Raw genomic sequence first — 20,480 nt, 5'->3', positions numbered from 1 at the left:
TCAGGTGTGGACATGCACTTCATAGCTGAGTTGTACGTGCTGCCCTCGGTGGTGAAAGTAAAAGATCATCTAGTCATTAAGTATTGAATGACGCCGTCGATTCCGCTATGGTTGTATAATTTTAATAACAGGATTACAATTTTTATCCTGCTGAAAGCCGTTATCATGATTTATAAGATTATTGACAAGACGTATTTCCACTGATTCCTTGATTACAGAATCCCATAATCCGGAAACCGGGGCTAAAATTTTTGTTCCATTGTATTCCATTGAATGTCCCAAAGAAATACAGTGCTCTGCTACTGCCGATTTTGACGGTTGCCGCAGACGGGTGTCTCTTTCATGTTCTGTACTTCGTTCATGGACAGTTCTTGTCGTCTGGCCAATATATGCACAACCACATTCACAGAGCCACAACTGCGTTCCTTCCATACGCCGGGAATGTGTCGTCGAAAATAGGCAGATTACTGAAGAAAAATAAAATCAAGGTTATCTTCCGTCTACCCCGGTTGGATCCGTTAATGACGATTTTTAACTGAAGAAAGCAGGCGTCTACAAAATTCCCTGTGATCAATGTGAATAAGCCAGCACACAAACCTTCACATTAAAGGCAGTTCCCCCCCCCCCCCCCCCCCAACCCACAAAAAAAATTACCTTAGCTCGGTGAGGGAGTGACACGTGTAAAGGGGTCCAAATCACAATAGGCGGAATAATTACTGGTGGTCTACAGGGCCACAGTAGATCAGCCCCAAATCTTCCATTACATGCCGCCACCTCCCCGAGTTACTCAAAACCAGAAGATGTAACAAGGGCGGTGCCTGCACAGACTCCAAACCACAGAGACGCGCGACGCTGAGCCTAAATCACCCAATCCACCCAATCGAGACGTGAGTGAAAACGGCCCGACCACCTTCCCGCGGAAAGGCAAACGAAAACTGTGGTGGGACGACCCCAACAAACCACTGGTGAAGAAACTCATACACTTCACTACACACACACACATATATATATATATATATATATATATATATATATATATATATATATATATATATATATATATTCCTGGAAATGGAAAAAAGAACACATTGACACCGGTGTGTCAGACCCACCATACTTGCTCCGGACACTGCGAGAGGGCTGTACAAGCAATGATCACACGCACGGCACAGTGGACACACCAGGAACCACGGTGTTGGCCGTCGAATGGCGCTAGCTGCGCAGCATTTGTGCACCGCCGCCGTCAGTGTAAGCCAGTTTGCCGTGGCATACGGAGCTCCATCGCAGTCTTTAACACTGGTAGCATGCCGCGACAGCGTGGACGTGAACCGTATGTGCAGTTGACGGACTTTGAGCGAGGGCGTATAGTGGGCATGCGGGAGGCTGGGTGGACGTACCACCGAATTGCTCAACACGTGGGGCGTGAGGTCTCCACAGTACATCGATGTTGTCGCCAGTGGTCGGCGGAAGGTGCACGTGCCCGTCGACCTGGGACCGGACCGCAGCGACGCAGGGATGCACGCCAAGATCGTAGGATCCTACGCAGTGCCGTAGGGGACCGCACCGCCACTTCCCAGCAAATTAGGGACACTGTTGCTCCTGGGGAATCGGCGAGGACCATTCGCAACCGTCTCCATGAAGCTGGGCTACGGTCCCGCACACCGTTAGGCCGTCTTCCGCTCACGCCCCAACATCGTGCAGCCCGCCTCCAGTGGTGTAGCGACAGGCGTGAATGGAGGGACGAATGGAGACGAGTCGTCTTCAGCGATGAGAGTTGCTTCTGCCTTGGTGCCAATGATGGTCGTATGCGTGTTTGGCGCCGTGCAGGTGAGAGCTACAATCAGGACTGCATACGACCGAGCCACACAGGGCCAACACCCGGCATCATGGTGTGGGGAGCGATCTCATACACTGGCCATACAGCTCTGGTGATCGTCGAGGGGACACTGAATAGTGCACGGTACATCGAAACCGTCATCGAACCCATCGTTCTACCATTCCTAGACTGGCAAGGGAACTTGCTGTTCCAACAGGACAATGCACGTCCGCATGTATCCCATGCCACCCAACGTGCTCTAGAAGGTGTAAGTCAACTACCCTGGCCAGCAAGATCTCCGGATCTGTCCCCCATTGAGCATGTTTGGGACTGGATGAAGCGTCGTCTGCACATCCAGCACGAACGCTGGTCCAGCTGAGGCGACAGGTGGAAATGGCATGGCAAGCCGTTCCACAGGACTACATCCAGCATCTCTACGATCGTATCCATGGGAGAATAGCAGCCTGCATTGCTGCGAAAGGTGGATATACACTGTAGTAGTGCCGACATTGTGCATGCTCTGTTGCCTGTGTCTATGTGCCTGTGGTTCTGTCAGTGTGATCATGTGATGTATCTGACCCCAGGAATGTGTCAATAAAGTTTCCCCTTCCTGGGACAATGAATTCACGGTGTTCTTATTTCAATTTCCAGGAGTGTATTACTCAACTTCTCACAATCCACCCCAGTGCCGTGAAGAACACTTCGCACTTCAAGATGCTCGTCAGAATCAACCACTGCCAGCGGTTTCAACGGCCGATAAGAAGACATACGGTCCCACGCGCTGATCTCCTCCACCACAGCTTCTTAGCTTCGTAAGCCACGTACATGCGGGTAGGGCAGACTTAGCCCCTGACAGCCAAGAGGTCGGCCAAAGCACGTGGGGAGCAGTTGACGACCCCTAACAGTAGGGCCCCGCTTGCGCGATCACCTCTCCCGGTCACCGCTCAGTACGTACTCCACGATCGTCACGCTACCGTACACTTGCTCCACCTGCCGCCAGAGGGCGGTAGCGATCCAATCAGCGCGCCAAACCGAAAGTGCCACCGCAAACACTAGACGGGAAGCAAAAGCACTCTGCCTGGTGCGCTTTTCGAAGAGCCGCACACAACTGCCGCTCATTAATGTCAGAAAAAAGTCTCCTCTACGCTTGTGCCATGAATTTCGGCGGTTTGAACACCCGCCCACTAGGACGTGTGTGTCCAGCGTTTGCTTGCCGCCTGATCGCCCAGGGAGCTAGTCAAGCGTGGCGGTCTCTCGACAGCGCCTCTCCGCTGGTGCTGCACGCACAAGTCCTGGCATTGTGGTTCCCAGAAAGACTGGACTGGTTGTATACAATTGAATTCTATGCATGTCGTGGGTTCCTGCACCCTAACACACTGGGAGGGACAGAGAGAGAGAGAGAGAGAGAGAGAGAGAGAGAGAGAGAGAGAGAGAGAGAGAGAGAGAGTGAGTGAGAGAGAGGGGGGAGGGAGGGAGGGGGAGAGAGAATCAGACACATCCAGGTGTCTCACAGTGGGAACATCCGTTGTGCACCTGGGCTGTGGTTCTTTAATGTTGTCTGATCAAGTGTATAATTCGGCGTTTTTCTGTTTAGGATGTCTATTTCTGCACCTAGTGAACTCTTTTTGTCACCCCCATATCCTAGCAATGTGTGGGACTTGTCTGCATTACATGAAACTACTGTTGCAATGGTAAATTTGGACAAACAAATTAATTTGAGATTTTGGGGGATTTCTGTGTATGGGTACCTGGTTTATGTTAGAAAACAGATCCCTGACATTTATTAATTAAAACTTCTGGGCTGATTTGGCGTGGTCTATATATAAAACTTCTTGTCCTTCCTGACGTTTCGTTGCCGGCTGCGGGCAACATCTTCTGAGGTGAGTCGGCAACTGGCTGCTAGGTGCTGGTGGTCCCGCTTATATAGAGCGCTTAGATGGCGCCACCACTCGTCACGTGCTTTCGAGTAGTGGCGCCATCTAAGCGCTCTATATAAGCGGGACCACCAGCGCCTAGCAGCCAGTCGCCGACTCACCTCAGAAGATGTTGCCCGCAGCCGGCAACGAAACGTCAGGAAGGAGACGAAGTTTTATATATGGACCACGCCAATTCAGCCCGGAAGTTTTAATTAATGAAGACGCCGGCCGTGAAAGCTTACATGTTATGATTGAACGGATTCCTAAGTTTTGCCATAACAGCTCTTTTTCTTTATCATTGTTGTTTACATTTAATTAGTTATACGTTTGTTAATTTATTCTGTGTGCTCGTTTTATCGTGAGGAAACATCTGTTGTGTTTATCAGATTCTAACTAAGAGGGTGTTCTGTGTAAGATACCCTGTCCGTTTTTGTAGAGTAATATTTTATTTATGATTTTGTCAAGTGGTGTACGAAAAATTGGAGTGCAAGTAATGTTCTGTGTTATTGATTCTGAGTTGGTATAATTTATTTTGTCATTAATAAATTACAATAAGGTTTATAAATATTTACAACCCCAGAACCCCCAACCACCTACCAGCCCCAACATTTGCTGCGCCACAAACTCATTCGTAAGTCACATGAATTAAAGCGACTCCTATGATTTGAGTATCAGTACTTATTAATGCATACAGACATAAACCACAATTGATAAGAAAAAAACACAGTCAAAATTCATACATGCATTGTGGTTGAGAGGAAGAAGAAATATTCAGTTATCTTGCAACACTACCACATGATGTTATTGTGTGTGGATAAATTGGAAGTATAGTAGGGGCTCCCGCTTGTTTTTCAGGTCTTATTCTTCTTCACCCTCACTTCACTCCCACCGTAAGGGCAGCCACCAGTAACTGAGGAAATGTTTCCTAGGGTGGGCTTAAACGGCTGGAACTGTCCTACATGTACCATAGTAGGATGAATACTAAGTTGTAATCCCCAAACTTGTTTTTTTTTTCTTTTGGAATGCATGGGATTTTGACTATCGAGTACTTTGACAGCTAAGCCTTCATTTTTAACGCCCCTTCGTATCACTCTATGGCTTTCGTATTTGCTCTTTTAACCTGGCACAATATGTCCCTCAGTCTCTACACAAAATTACATACTGCTGATATATCTTCCGCAAGGGATGGTTTACAAAATTCAAAAGGAGAGGGCACCTTCTGACCATAAATGACATCATACGGCGATTATCCAGTACTCTGGTGCACCTTCGAGTTATAGCACCTACACTACAAGAGCGTCTCAGCCATTATTATGATAGCAATTTAGGCATAGGCTCTGATGTTAATGCCGGGTCTTTGACTTTTGGAAGGCATTTGGTATAGTCCCACACTGTCATTTAGTGAAACAAATACGGACTTACCAAGTATCGAACCAGATCTATGACTGCAGACATCCTTGCAAATGCGACTCAGTAAGTCGCTCCTAGTGCAACTATTTCAGGAGATGTAAAGGTACTTTCAGGAGTGCCGCAAGAAATTATTACAGGACCATTAATGTTTAGAAAATTTGTAAATGATCTAGTGCATAGCTTTGGAAGCTCCATGAGGCTATTAGCAGATGATGTGGTTGTCTCTAAGAAGGAAGCAACTCCGGAAGACTGCAGTAGACTACACAAAGTCCTGCAGCGTATTTACGAATGCTGAAAGAACTGGCAGTTGCCCCTGAATGTAAATATATGTAACATATCACGCATACATAGGAAACGAAATCCACTACTGTATAATTACACTATTAGTGACAAATTTCTAGCAATAGTAGATACTGTAAAATACCTGGAAGTAGCTGTCTGCAGCGATCTTAAGTGGAACTGTCACAGAAAACAAAAACAAATAGTTTTCATACGAAAAATCTTAAAGATATGTGCACTCTAAGAACAGAGAAAAAGAAAAAGAAACAGTACAACACGTGGGAATTATCCAAATGGAACGGAAAGCGATAGATGCAATGTACATGTGCAGACAAACATATGACTACGATTTCAGAAGAAATGGATAATTTAAGAGAAGGGCTTCACATATGGAACAAGTCAATAATGAGTTGGCCCGCCTCTGGCCCTCGTGCAAGCGATTATTTGGCTTGGCATTGACAGAGTTGGATGTCATGAGAGATATTTATTTATTTACACATCAAGTTCCGTAGAACCAAATTGAGGAGCAAATCTCCAAGGTCATGGAACGTGCCAGTACATGAAATTACAACTTAAAAGTAATGAAAGAAAAAAATAAAACGTTTATGAACCCGAAAAAAGTCAAGTCATAAGTTAAAGTACACGCAATCGACAGAAGACAGACACAAGAATCAGCTTAATTTTTCAAGGAACTCCTCAACAGAATAGAAAGAGTGACCCATGAGGAAACTCTTCAGTTTCGATTTCAGAGCGCGTTGATTACGGCTAGGATTTTTGAATAAAATTAGAATTAGAAGGAAGTTCAGCATTGGCCGTAATTTTGATGGTTTATTAACAGCAAAATCGATTTTCGATCACATAATGATCATCTTCAGTGCTGGAAGTTAAACATTTCACGTAGCGATCAGTGAATGAGAAACAAAAGACCACAAATACACTAGAGTATAAACAAACTGTTGGAAATTAAAGCTCTCAGGCATTGGTGTCTAGTTATTAAAAGTAACAGAAGCTATGAAACGATCACAAATACTGAAGCCGCTGTTTACATTCACCTATACAGCAGACCTCGGTGTGATAGGGGAGTTTGAACTGTAGTGGTACCTTCCTGAAAATCGATGTAGCAGTATACTGCACACCTTTATGCACAAGAGTTAAGAAAGTCCGATCCAAATGCAGGCTGAGTTTCTGCCGAGTATTAACTGAGTGAAATCTGCTTATTTTTGGGAATAAGCTGATAATGTTAACAAGAAGCGAAGGTAATTTGGAAATTTGTGGTAAGGTCTTATGGGACCAGACTGCTGAGGTCATCGGTCTCTAAGCTTACACACTACTTAATCTAAATAAAACTAACTTACGGTAAGGACAGTACACACCGTAATCCGAGGGAGGACTCGAACCTCCGACAGGGGGAGCCGCGCGGACCGTGACAAGACTCCTCAGACCGCTCGGCTACTCCGCGCGGCAAAACGACAGTCAAGGATATATATACTGAGAGGTCAAAGTCAAAATACTTGTACTCAGAGTAATGAACAGGGGTCGACAAGAGGTTCGCGAACTTACACCACTTACTGCCCGAACCGCCAGTTTCTGAGCCAAAAATATCCTTTTAGCATGGGAAGAGTTACCCCAAAATATAATACCGTACGACATAAGCGAACGTAAATAAGCAAAGTAGACTACTTTTCGTGTCGAACGATCACTTACTTCAGAGACTGTACGAATAATAAAAATGGAAGCATTAAGTCTTTGAACAAGATCGTGAACGCGGGTTTTCCACGATAGTTTTCAATCTACCTGAACACCTATAAATTTGAACTGTTCAGTTTCACTACACATATGCCCATTCTGTGAAATTAAAACGTCGGGTTTTGTTGAAATGTGAGTTAGAAACTGTAAAAAGTGAGTCTCACTGTGATTTTACATTATTTTATTTTCTACAATCCATGACCTTGTATCATGAACTGCTCTATTTGAAACCGAACCAATGTTGCACACAACATCCTTTACTACCAAGCTAGTGTCATCAGCAAACAGAAATATTTTAGAGTTACCTGTAATACTAGAGGGCATGGCATTTAGATAAATAAGGAACAGGAGTGGCCCCATCACTGATCCCTGGGGCACCCCACATTTGACCATAGCTCACTCAGACCCTACATCACAGCCATTCTCAACACTGTGAATAATAACCTTTTGTTGTCTGTTTTTAAAGCATGAGGTGAACCAATTGTGAGCTACTCCCTGTTCTCTGTAGTGATCCAACTTCTGGAGCAATATTTTGTGATAAAGGGAATAAAACGCCTTAGTTGACTCAAAAAATATGCCTAGCATCCGAAACCTTTTGTTCAACCTATCCAGAATGTCACAGAGAAAAGAGAATATAGCATTTTCAGTTGTTAAACGATTTCTAAAGCCGAACTAACTGTACATTTGATAAGCAAATAATGTGATATAAAATGATCAATTATCTTTACATACACAGCCTTTTCAATCGTACCAGATTCAGTCCAGTCGGCGCGTTAGATCAGCAAAATACCGAGATGGCCCTGCCCATAATGTTCCAAGCGTTCTCAGTTGAGGAGAGATATGGCGACCTTGGTGGCCATGGTATGGTTTGACAAGCATGGAGGCAAGCAACAGAAACTCTTGCCACATGTGGACGATCATTATGTTGCTGAAATGTGAGCGCAGTATTGCTTGCCATGAAGAACAACAAAACAGGGTGCAGAATATCGTCGACGTACTGCTGTGCGCTAAAGGTACTACAGATGACAATCAAAGAGGTCCTGCTATGAAAATAAATGAAACCCCAGTCCTGGTTGTCAGGTGGTTCAAATGGCTCTGAGAACTATGGGACTTAACATCTGAGGTCATCAGTGCCCTAGAACTTAGAACTACTTGAACCGAACTAACCTAAGGACATCACACACATCCATGCCCGAGGCAGGAATCGAACCTGCGACCGTACCAGTTGCGCGGTTCCAGACTGAAGCACCTAGAAGCGCTCGGCCACCCCGGCCGGCCCTGGCTGTCAGGCCGTTTGGCAGGTGACAGTCAGGTTGACATCCCATTGCTGTCCAGAGCGTTTTCAGGCACGTCTTCTGGCTGGAATCTCATTAGTTGCGGTAGAACTGTCTTCTGTGACGACTCCCGCTTTGAACTATGCCCTGATGGCCAGCAAAGACGTGTTTTTAGGCTCCACAGACAGTGATGGGATAACATCCTGTCACCCACCATATGACCCGACAATAGGAGTGTTACTCTGGGATGCCGCTTCCTAGCAGGACTCCTCTGGTTGTCATATAGCGTACCTTCACAGTGCAGCAGTACATCTCTTACCATGGAAGCTATTTCCTGACTTATTAACAGGTGTCCTATCATTCTATACCTTCTTCCTATCAATGTTTTCATATATTCCTTTCCTCACAGACTCTGTAGAGGACCTCCTCATTCTGTCCTTTATCAATCCAACTGATTTCCACAATCGCCTGTAGCAACACATCTCAAACGCTTCGATTCTCTTCTGTTTCAGTTTTCCCACATGCTGTGCTTCAAACATTCATTCTAAGAAATTTCTTCCTCAAATTAAGGTCTATGTTTGATACTAGTAGACTTCTATTGGCCAGCAATGCCTTTTTTGTCTGTGTTAAACTGATTTTTATGTCTTCCTTGCTCCATTCATCTCGCGTTGTTTTGCTGCCTATGTAGCATAATTCCTTAACTTCGTCTACTTCGTAATCACCAATTCTGAAATTAAGTTTCTGCTACTTCTCATTACTTCCGCCTTTCTTCGGTTTACTCTCTATCCATATTCTGTACTCATTAGACTGTTCATTCCAGTCAACAGATTCTGTCAGTCTCCTTCTTTCATTGAAGATAGCAATGTCATCAGGGAATCCTTTCACCTTGAATTTTAATCCTACTCTTGAGCGTTTCTTTTATTTCCGTCGTTGCTTCTTCGTTGTATAGGCTGAATAGTGGGGGAAAAAGACTACATGCCTGCCTTATTTCCTTTTTAAGCTGAGCATTTCATTCTTAGATTCTAGTCTTATTGTACCTTCTTGATTCTTGTACATATTGTATTTATCTGTCTTACCCTATAGGTTACTCCTATTTTTGTCAGAAGTTCGAACGTCTTGTAGCTTTGACATTGTCAAACTTTTTTGTGGGTCAACAGATACTATGAACGTGTCTTGATTTTTCTTCAGTCTTGCTCACATTGTGAGCCACAAAGTAAGAACGGCCTCTCTAGAGCCTTTACCTTTTCTAAAGCAAAACTGATAGTCATCTAACAGATCCTCAGCTGTTTTCATTCTACTGTATATTATGCTTATCAGCAACTTCGATGCATTAGTTCTTCAGTTGTCTGCTCTTACAATCTTGGGATGATGTTTTTGTGGAAGTCTGTTGATATATTGCCAGTCACATACGTTCTACACACCAACGTAAATAGTCGGTTTGTTGGCGCTTTCTCTAATGATTTTAGGACTTCCGATAAAATGTTGGCTATTCCTTCTGCCTTATTTGATCTTAGGTCATCCAAAGCTCTTTCAAATTGTGATTCTAATAATAGATCGTCCATCTTCTTGCGCCACGTCCTAGAAGAAGTACTTCCCTTCGTAGAGGTCTTCAGTGTACTCTTTCCGCCTATTCGCTACCTCCTCCGTATTTCACAGCGGAATTGCATTGCGCTCTTAATGTCACCGCCCCTGCTTTTAATTTCACCAAAGGCTACATTCAGTTTTCTGTATCGAGAGTCAGTCCTTCCGATTATGATTCCTTTTTCAGTTTCTTGATGACCCGTATTTCTGTATTCCTGAATTTCCCAGAACATTTTTCTACTTCCTTCTCTTGTCGATCAACTGAACTTTTTCTTCTGTTACCCATGGTTTCTTCGCAGTTACCTTCCTTGTACCTGTTTTATGAATATAGACTGAAGCAGCGAGAAATTTGTAAAGGCTGGGAATCGAACCCAGTGTCCTGCTTAATAGGCAGGTGTGCTAGGCACTAAGCCACCTTGGCGCAGCAGCTCATGGATTACACTGGCAAGTCTCCCTCCTCGATCCAAATTTTCACTGCCGCTCCAGTCTACTTTATATTCCCCCTTAGACATGAACATAATTGCCGAGACTCTCCATGTTCTGGAATAACACCGCAGCATCGAGGGCAAATGGGCGATCCAGCCTGAAACCCCAAATGAAATTACGCAATTTCAGAGACTATACTAGTCTCATACAGATATGATTTTATGTATACAGACTGAAGCGACAAGTGAAGATTTGTACCAAGGTCGGGAATCGAACCCAAGTCTCCTGCTTAGTAGGAAGGTGCGTTGGCCACTAAGCTAACTTAGTGTCCAAGGCACCTGCCTAGCAAGCAGGAGACCCAGGTTCGATTCCCGGCCAAGGTACAAATTTTCACTCGCCACTTCAGTCTATATACATAAAATCATATTTGTATGAGACTGGTAAAGTCTCTTAATTTTTTTCATTTTATTTCTTTGTACATACGTTTTTATTTGCAAGTTTTGTGTTTTCTCTTTTTAAAGATCTCCATTCCTCTTCAACTCAACTACCTGCTGAGCTAATCATTATCTCAATATCAGAATCCTCAAAGAATGTCCAGCGTACCTCTTCATTACTAGTACTTCCGTATCCCACCTTTTCGTGCATTGATACTTTCTGGCAAGTCCATTACACTTCAGCCTACTCTTCGTCATTTCTAAATGGTGATCTCAATCTGTATCTGCTTCTCGGTATCCCTTACAATCCAATATCTGATTTCAGAATCTGTGCCTGACCACGATGTATCTTCCTGTACCTCCTGGCCTTTTCCAAGTATACCCCCTCTTCTTGTCATTATTGAACAGAGTATTCGCTCTTACCAGTTGCAATTTATTGCAAAACTCAGTCTTTCTCCTTATTCACTCCTAGTACCAAGACCATACTCTCCCGTAACCGTTTCTTCAACTCCTTCACATACAACCGCATTCGAGTCCCTCATGACTGTTACATTTTCATCTCCCATTACGTAATAAATTAATCGTTCAGTATCCTCATAGACCTTCTTGTCTCTTCATCTTCAGCTTGCACCGTCGGTATATACACATGAACTATTGTCGACGATGTTGGTTTGGTGTTGATTGTAATGGGAACAACCCTGTCACTGAACTCCGGTTATACTATTTTCTGCTGCTGTAGAAATTCTCATACATTCGTCTGACTTGAGATCCTTGACTTCTTTCTGTTTCATTTGACTGAATCCCGTCCTATCTAGACTAAGCTTCAGCATTTCCCTTTTGAGATTTTCTAGCTTTCACAACACCTTAAAAATTCTGATTAATTCGTAGAACGTTACCCTTTCGTTGGTCATTAAATCATACTCTCATGATTAACTCCCCTTTGGCAGTCTCATCCCGGAGATCCGATTGATGGACTAGTCTGAAATCTTTTGCCAACGGAGAGATCATCATGACACTTTTTCAATTACTAAATCCTATGTTGTGTCTTTTACACGGTCCATGAGTGATGAATAACTTTTCATAGTCCAACAATATTTCTTCAATTACCTTCCCATCCTTTGCTTGCTTATATGATACTTTCCCAAACATTGTGGTTTAATTATCAGCCTGACCCTACTTAGAATACTTTATAATTTCTGTCACATTCATCTTACTATAATGCCATGGGACTGGCTATCATTTCATCTTGTGATGGCTGTACTTCCACAGACCAAAATTATGTAGGCGCTAGGTGGGTCCCATCACTCTCGTGTACGTACAACGAATTATGGCGTACAAAGCACTGTGATTCTTTCAGTTCTTCGTTTTCTGACAAAGCTTCAACTACACATAACGTATTTATTGTTAAATCCGCTTCACATCCAACCACACTAACTTCCGTGTGCCTTTTGGGTGTTACAAACTTCGCATCGAGTGTACGGGACTTTGCGTCTAGTTAACATGGTTTTCACCAACATTTGGGACATACCAGGTATCATTACCCTTTTTCTGGCAGAAAAATCTACACAAAATGAAGTCCCACCTAGCTATAATGAAAGCTGTTTCAAAACGACTTCGGCCTAATGCTTTACTGTGAAATCCAGTCCAAGTATGCCAAAACGAGGAAGTAGTTCCATTCAATCCTGACACCACATTTTCTGTAACACTTTCTCCCATATTTCGTGATAATACAAAACGTGCTGCCTTTCTTTGAACTATGACTATTTACTCCGTCACTCCTACCTGTAAGGATCCCACAACACGCAGCAGTATTCTAAAAGAGGACGCACAAGCGTAGTGTAGGTAGGCTCCTTAGTAGGTCTGTTACATTTTCTAAGTGTCCTGCCAGCAAAACGCAGCCTTTGGTTAAACGGTTCAAATGGCTCTGAGCACTATGGGACTTAACTTCTGAGGTCATCAGTCCCCTAGAACTTAGAACTATTTAAAACTAACTAATTTAACTAACCTAATGACATCACACACACCCATGCCCGAGGAAGGATTCGAACCTGCGACCGTAGCGATCACGCGGTTCCAGACTGAAGCGCCTAGAACCGCTCGACCACCCGGGCCGGCCCAGCCTTTGGTTAGCCTTCCCCACAACATTTTCTATGTGTTACTTCCAGTTTAAGTTGTCCGTAATTGTAATTAGCTAGGTATTTAGTTGAATTTACGGCTTTTAGATTAGACTGATTTATCGTGTAACCGAAGTTTAACGAGTTCCTTTTAGTACTCATGTGGATGACCTCACACTTTTCGTTATTTAGGGTCAACTGCCACTTTTCGCACCATTCAGATTTTTTTTTCTAACTCGTTTTGCAGTTTGTTTTGATCTTCTGATGACTTTATTAGTCGATAAACGACAGCGTCATCTGCAAACAACCTGAAACGGCTGCTCAGATTGTCTCCCAAATTGTTTATATAGATAAGGAACAGCAAAGGGCCTACAACGCTACATTAGGGAACGCCAGAAATCACTTCTGTTTTACTCCATGACTTTCCGTCAATTACTACGAACTGTGACCTCTCTGACAGGAAATCTCAAATCCAGTCACACAACTGAGACGATATTCCATAAGCACGTTTACTACGAGCCGCTTGTGTGGTACAGTGTCAAACGCCTTCCGGTAATCCAGGAATACGGAATTGATCTGAAACCCCTTGTCAATAGCACTCAGCACTTCATGAGAATAAAGAGCTAGTTGTGTTTCACAAGAACAATGTTTTCTAAACCCATGTTGACTGTGTGCCAATAGACCGTTTCGTTCCAGGTAATTCATAATGTTCGAACACAATATATGTTCAAAAATCCTGCTGCATATCGATGTTAACAATACGGGCCTATAATTTAGTGGATTACTCCTACTACCTTTCTTGAATATTGGTGTGACCTGTCCAGCTTTCCAGTCTTTGGGTACGGATCTTGATCGCTGAAAACTTTTACTCTGGCGACATTCTGATTACTGTCTTACTACCAAAACCACAAATGAACAATACTCAAAGGAGGGGAAGGATAATAACCATGCAAGCACAAACAGAAAACTAGAGTTAGTAACTTACTCGTTATCTTCCATTGCTCTTGCCATCGTTGCTCCTCGGTGCTGCAAATGTCGAATCACTATTTCTCCGTCAATATTTCTGACTTCACTGAGGGTGGAGGGCGGCGGATCAGAAAGAGTCAGAAGCTGTTCATATGTAGCAGAATTTCTTTAATAATTTACACTACTGGTCATTGAAATTGCTACATCAAGAAGAAATGCAGATGATAAACGGGAATTCATTGGACACATATATTATGCTAGAACTGACATGTGATTACATTTTCACGCAGTTTGGGTGCATAGATCCTGAGAAATCAGTACCCAGAACAACCACCTCTGGCCGTAATAACGGCCTTGATACGCCTGGGCATTGAGTCAAACAGAGCTTGGATGGAGTATACAGGTACAGCTGCCCATGCAGCTTCACCACGATACCACAGTTGATCAAGATAGATGGCGTATTGTGTCGAGCCAGTTGCTCGCTCACCATTGACCGGACGTTTTCAATTGGTGAGAGATCTGGAGAATGTGCTGGCCAGGGCAGCAGTCGAACATTTTCTGTATCCAGAACGGCCCGTACATGAACTGCAACATGCGGTCGTTCATTATCCTGCTCAAATGTAGGGTTTCGCAGGGTCGAATGAAGGGTAGAGCCACGGGTCGTAACACATCTGAAGTGTAACGTCCACTGTTCAAAGTACCGTCAATGCAAACAAGAGGTGACCGAGGCCTGTAACCATGGCACCCCATTCCATCACGCCAGGTAATGCGCCAGTATGGCGATGACGAATAGATGCTTCCAATATGCGTTCACCGCCCATCATGATGCTGTAAATAGAACCTGGATTCATCAGAAAAAATGACGTTTTGCCATTCGTGCAGCCAGGTTCATCGTTGAGTACACCATCGCAGGCGCTCCTGTCTGTGATGCAGCGTCAAGGGTAACCGCAGCCATGGTCTCCGAGCTGATAGACCACGCTGCTGCAAACGTCGTCGTACTGTTCGTGCAGATAGTTGTTGTCCTGCAAACGTCCCCATCTGTTGACTCAAGGATCGAGAAGTGGCTGCACGATCAGTTAGAGCCATGCGGATAAGATGCCTATCATCTCGACTGTTAGCGATACGAGTGCGTTGGGATCCAGCACGACGTTCCGTATTACCCTCCAGAACTCACCGATTCCATATTCTGCTAACAGTCATTGGATCTCGACCAACGCGAGCAACAATGTCGCGATACGATAAACCGCAATCACGATAGGCTACAATGTGACCTTTATTAAAGTCTGAAACGTGATGGTGCGCATTTCTGCTCCTTACGTGGCTTCACAACAACGTTTCACCAGGCAACGCCGGTCAATTGCTGTTTGTGTATGAGAAATCGGTTGGAAACTTTCCTCATGTCAGCACGTTGTATGTGTCGCCACCGGCGCCAACCTTGTGTGACTGCTCTGAAAAGCTAATCATTAGCAACTCCCAGCATTTTCTTCCTGTCGGTCAAATTTCGCGTCTGTAGCACGTCATCTTCGTGGTGTAGCAATTTTAATGGCCAGTAGTGTATTACAAGCCCAGGTTCTCACGTGACGGTGCTTAGAAGGTGGACATTACCTAAAGATCGGCAGCATGAAGCATTGTCGTAGGATGCTATCTGCTGTTAGGCTCAGTGTGACCAAGTTCTGAGACGACCGTGTGTAGTCTGTTTGTCCCAGTTGTGGGGAGCAACTTCAGAGCTGATGCAGCAGCACGCTGGGTGTAGGGCGGCTGACTCCAGCACAGCCGTGGCAACTGACGAGTGCAGACATCCAGGGAACAAACCCCAGACCGTGGCTGACGCTGGCAGTCGCCCATTGGTTAGGTGGCTGGGTGGTCCTCATTCCGATTGTTCCATCAGGCAGCGGTTGCACCCCTAGCAGGTAGTCAGGATGACGCCCTGGCGGCAGTGGCCGATGACGAACCTGGCCTAATGACCAATATTTATACTCGGCATAGTGGAGTTTTTGTTGTGGCTGCGTATTGAAATGCTCCTGGTTATGGTAAGCATCAGGAGAAAGTAGTGGCAGGTGGACGGGCAGGCGCAACACTGGGCTAGTGGCTCCTTCACGGCAGACAGCCCATCCACCTAGGCTTCTGTCTTTACATAGGGAACGTCAGCACTAGCCCTTATTTAAATCAAGAATAAAGATTCAAGAAAACTTATTAGCCTTTGATCATAAGAAGTAATAAATGAAGGTCGACTTGGTATTGGCGCATGCATCTGGAACGACAGATTTCTCGCAGTGAGATATTGGAAAAAATTAATTTTTATGTGTTACTGGTGTTGTTGTTGTGATCTTGATGCAGCTGTCACGGTAGTACGTCCTGACAAAATCGCTTCAACTCTGTGCTGTTACTGCAATCTACCGCCGGCCGGTGTGGCTGTGCGGCTCTAGGCGCTTCAGTCTGGAACCGTGTGACCGCTGCAGTCACAGTTTCGAATCCTGCCTTGGGCATGGATGTGTGTGATATCCTTAGGTTAGTTAATAATGCGAATATTGCTATGCAATCAACGCCAATGTGTATGTGCTTTGTCATGCTATGGATTGCTGAAGAAAAAAATATAGGAGGTCCATGTAAAAAAAACATAAGTTTGCGTTAAAAGACACATATGCTTTCGTTTCAGAATGTTTCCAAATATGTACATTCATGGGCCCCAGCCCTACATTGATACCGGTGAAAGTCGTTTTCCAATAGCTATTATTGGTCCAGAGATATTTTGGGTGGACAAGATAGCTGGGACACCCTATATATACACTCCTGGAAACTGAAATAAGAACACCGTGAATTCATTGTCCCAGGAAGGGGAAACTTTATTGACACATTCCTGGGGTCAGATACATCACATGATCACACTGACAGAACCACAGGCACATAGACACAGGCAACAGAGCATGCACAATGTCGGCACTAGTACAGTGTATATCCACCTTTCGCAGCAATGCAGGCTGCTATTCTCCCATGGAGACGATCGTAGAGATGCTGGATGTAGTCCTGTGGAACGGCTTGCCATGCCATTTCCACCTGGCGCCTCAGTTGGGCCAGCGTTCGTGCTGGACGTGCAGACCGCCTGAGACGACGCTTCATCCAGTCCCAAACATGCTCAATGGGGGACAGATCCGGAGATCTTGCTGGCCAGGGTAGTTGACTTACACCTTCTAGAGCACGTTGGGTGGCACTGGATACATGCGGACGTGCATTGTCCTGTTGGAACAGCAAGTTCCCTTGCCGGTCTAGGAATGGTAGAACGATGGGTTCGATGACGGTTTGGATGTACCGTGCACTATTCAGTGTCCCCTCGACGATCACCAGAGGTGTACGGCCAGTGTAGGAGATCGCTCCCCACACCATGATGCCGGGTGTTGGCCCTGTGTGCCTCGGTCGTATGCAGTCCTGATTGTAGCGCTCACCTGCATGGCGCCAAACACGCATACGACCATCATTGGCACCAAGGCAGAAGCGACTCTCATCGCTGAAGACGACACGTCTCCATTCGTCCCTCCATTCACGCCTGTCGCGACACCACTGGAGGCGGGCTGCACGATGTTGGGGCGTGAGCGGAAGACGGCCTAACGGTGTGCGGGACCGTAGCCCAGCTTCATGGAGACGGTTGCGAATGGTCCTCGCCGATACCCCAGGAGCAACAGTGTCCCTAATTTGCTGGGAAGTGGCGGTGCGGTCCCCTACGGCACTGCGACTGCGTAGGATCCTACGGTCTTGGCGTGCATCCGTGCGTCGCTGCGGTCCGGTCCCAGGTCGACGGGCACGTGCACCTTCCGCCGACCACTGGCGACAACATCGATGTACTGTGGAGACCTCACGCCCCACGTGTTGCGCAATTCGGCGGTACGTCCAACCGGCCTCCCGCATGCCCACTATACGCCCTCGCTCAAAGTCCGTCAACTGCACATACGGTTCACGTCCACGCTGTCGCGGCATGCTACCAGTGTTAAAGACTGCGATGGAGCTCCGTATGCCACGGCAAACTGGCTGACACTGACGGCGGCGGTGCACAAATGCTGCGCAGCTAGCGCCATTCGACGGCCAACACCGCGGTTCCTGGTGTTTCCGCTGTGCCGTGCGTGTGATCATTGCTTGTACAGCCCTCTCGCAGTGTCCGGAGCAAGTATGGTGGGTCTGACACACCAGTGTCAATGCGTTCTTTTTTCCATTTCCAGGAGTGTATATATATATATATATATATATATATATATATATATATATATATATATATATATATATATATATATATAAGACACAGATATGTCACAGCATCAGGTGACAAAATAAGGAGAAAAATTTATAGTACAATAGATGGAAATAGGAGGATATGCATTTCCGGCGTTACAGTGGGTAATGGAATGTTGTTGAATTAAATGAGGTGGTGACGAGAGAATTACATGCTGAAGACTCAGTGAGTAGATCGAATAACTAACGAATTACATGGGGGGAAAATACATGTATGACACAACTGGTCTAAAGCAAGGATTAATTCGATAGAACACTTTCTTTGGTATCAAGGAGTAGTTAATTTGGTAATGGAGGGAACTCTGTGGGGAAAAACTATTACAGAGAAACGTGGCTTGAATGCAGGAAACATGTTGAAATGGATGTAGATTGGAAAATGGTTGAAATGGCTCTGAGCACTATGGGACTTAACATCTGTGGTCATCAGTTCCCTAGAACCCCATACTGCCTGTAATCGCAGCCGACCGTATGATTCGTATCGGACCTCTTGATAAGTATGGAGGTGTGATTACACATGTCAATAACATCGCGATTACGGGCTGCATGGGGTTCACGCCTGAGCCTCAGGAGGTGCGCTAGCAGCGCATGTCGGGTGTTTCAAGCGTCAACTTCGCGTCTCAATATCTCGGGATGTAATGCGAATATTGCTATGCAATCAACGCCATTGTGTATGTGCTTCGTCATGCTATGGATTGCTGAAGAAAAAATATAGGAGGTCCAATAAAAAAAAACATAAGTTTGTGTTAAAAAACACATATGCTTTCGTTTCAGAATGTTTCCAAATATGTACATTCATGGGCCCCAGTCCTACATTGATATCGGTGAAAGTCGTTTTCCAATAGCTGTTATTGTTTCAGAGATATTTTGGGTGGGCAAGATAGCTGGGACACCCTGTATATGTCGATGTATGATTGATTTGTTTTGTAAATATTATTTGTATTTTTACACTGCGTCTGGCCTAGGGAAAACTATGCTATCGGACGATTACATCGATAGGTCGTCTGGAGAACCAAAGTGTTTAGGAACTTTGGTAGTGTTAACTCTGCCGCAAGGAGCGCGGGCAGAGAGACTCCGGCTGGAGTAGGGCGGTGGAGCAGGTGTGTTGTGTGACGCTTCGCGGGTTGCGCGCTCTCGGGGTTTGGCAGCATGCAATTGCGCTCGACTTGCTATGATAGTTTCTGACACGGTGTCGCGGATGGGAAGCATTAGCTGGCGAATATCAAGAGCCCGTTTTGCCTGGTGATCGTGTCGAGAAGAAGGCGCGCCAGCATCCAGCTTCTGCAACAGCGACGGCCGACAATGAGTGACTGTCGCCACCTCCCCGATCGACGACTGCAAACTTTCAATAAACCAACAAGCAAGACGAAAAGCACGTCAAGTTTTAGAACTGTGTGGCAGACCTCAGCTTTTCAAACTGTTGCATAATTTCAAAGTTCAGTTAAAGTATTCATTTATATTACACAAGCAGAAATTAAGAGTGCGAGTTTTGTTACCATATTTTAGCTTACCTGTGACTGCAGCTCAGCTTGGTACGTGCTAAATTTTACTATTGTTAATTGTTCAGAATCATTTAATTGAAATTCAAAGTTAAATCTCTTATTTCTAAATTGCGTAGATTCAAGTACCTTTTAAAATGATTGTTGAGGTAGCCCAAGACCAACCTTATTTTATTGAATTTCGCAGTGCTTCAGAAACAAAGTTCACTATTAATTTCAGTCACTTAATGAACTTTCAATTTTCTGGTTTTATTAATTCTTTTGCTAAATTAAGAGTTTAGCGAAATTTATTACTTCTCACAAACATTCAGTTTTCACACAACACGTGTCAACCTTCAGTTGTCACACTTTTAGTGCTAATTATATGTCCATTAATATTTCATTTTCAGTTACTATAGTAATTGTCCATAGGACTGGCGACCGTAATTCCCGCCAAATCTCAAATATCTAATTAACGCCAGTTAATCGTTAACGTAACGACCGCACATTTACTTACTTTATTAACTTTACCCCTTTCCAAAATTAATTTCCACCAGTTTCATTTGCATTTTTCCTTTCATTTAGATGTAATCCTTTCCTCCCTCTTTACCGACAGATTAACTTCGGTGACGATTGCCTTTCCTAAATTTCCATTAGGTACACGCGGTTTAATTTTTACTGTTATTAAGGTCGATAAGTGAGGGGGAGGTTACACCACGATTTGCTTTTGTTGATAGTCATCTTATAACTTCATTTTCAAGACAC

The 20,480-nt window shown here is 44.7% G+C and overlaps 1 protein-coding gene across 1 annotated transcript in view; it reads left to right on the top strand.

Annotated features, from left to right (window-relative positions):
• The window catches only part of LOC126281770 (caspase-1-like), a 162,443-nt gene that overhangs the window by 117,457 nt on the left and 24,506 nt on the right, over positions 1 to 20,480 (top strand). The window lies entirely within an intron of this gene.

The sequence above is a fragment of the Schistocerca gregaria genome, chromosome 1, assembly GCF_023897955.1.
Source record: "Schistocerca gregaria isolate iqSchGreg1 chromosome 1, iqSchGreg1.2, whole genome shotgun sequence".
Taxonomy (NCBI): Eukaryota; Metazoa; Arthropoda; class Insecta; order Orthoptera; family Acrididae; genus Schistocerca; species Schistocerca gregaria.
This window is presented reverse-complemented; position numbering and strand designations above follow the sequence as displayed.